Source organism: Cebus imitator, unplaced genomic scaffold (assembly GCF_001604975.1).
Source record: "Cebus imitator isolate Cc_AM_T3 unplaced genomic scaffold, Cebus_imitator-1.0 Scaffold577, whole genome shotgun sequence".
Classification (NCBI taxonomy): domain Eukaryota; kingdom Metazoa; phylum Chordata; class Mammalia; order Primates; family Cebidae; genus Cebus; species Cebus imitator.
In genome coordinates this window covers 839,135-840,183 of record NW_016107892.1, presented here as the reverse complement: position 1 = coordinate 840,183, position 1,049 = coordinate 839,135, and the positions used below count along the sequence as shown (strand labels likewise).

Below are 1,049 nucleotides of genomic sequence, written 5' to 3'. Positions count from 1 at the left end.
CCAGGTGCCAGGCTGGAGTGCAGTGGCGCAATTTTGGCTTACTGCAACCTCCGCTTCCTGGGTTCAAGCACTTCTCCTGCCTCAGCCTCCCGAATAGCTGGGACTACAGGCATGTGCCACCACACCCAGCTAATTTTTGTATTTTGGTAGATACGGGTTTTCACCACGTTGGTTAGGATGGTCTCGATCTCTTGACCTCGTGATCCGCCCACCTCGGCCTCCCAAAGTGCTGGGATTACAGGTATGAGCCACTGCGCCTGGCTAAGCCAATTTTTAAAGTCAGTGATGAATTTGTTTATTTCAGAGGGAGTGTCACTCTGTTATCAGGCTGGGGTGCAGTGGCGCCATCTCTACTCACTTCAACCTCCACCTACCAGGCTCAAGTGATTCTCTTGCCTCAGCCTCCCAAGTAGCTGGGACTATAGGCACCCGCCACCATGCTTGGCTAATTTTTATATTTTTAGTTGACACAGGATTTCACTGTGTCTGCCAGGCTGATTTTGAACTCTTGAGCTCAAGAGATCCATCTGCCTTGGCCTCCCAAAGTTTTGGGATTATAGGTGTGTGCCACCACAACTGGGCAACAAATTAGTTAAAAAAAAATTATTTAGTAAGTTTTAAAAAACTTAAAAAATGTACAGAAATGTAAGAAATAAAAGTTGAAAATTTTTCCTCCCCACTGAATATCCACCAAAAATCAACATTCTGTGTTTAGTTTGTACCCTCTTGGCCTTCTTTATTTGGTATGTGTTGTACATATAGGTTACATTTTATTTTTCATTTTTTTAATTGATGTAGTTTTACATATTTTGGGAGTACACGTAACTTTGATTCATGTATACAATGTGTAATGATCAAATCAGGATAATTAGCATATCTTATCACCCCAAATATTTATCATTTCATTGTGCTGGGAACATTATAATTCTAGCTATTTTGAAATCTACAGTAAATTACTGTTAACTATATTTTTCTATTTTACTATTGAATACTTAAACTTACTTATTGTATCTAACTGTATTTTGATATACATTTTTTTTTTTTTTTTT

At 39.0% G+C, this 1,049-nt stretch overlaps 1 protein-coding gene across 1 annotated transcript in view; it reads left to right on the top strand.

The window, feature by feature from the left end:
• PDPR (pyruvate dehydrogenase phosphatase regulatory subunit) overlaps window positions 1-1,049 on the top strand; it is a 52,821-nt gene that overhangs the window by 16,902 nt on the left and 34,870 nt on the right. The gene's annotated exons all lie outside the window — the stretch shown is intronic.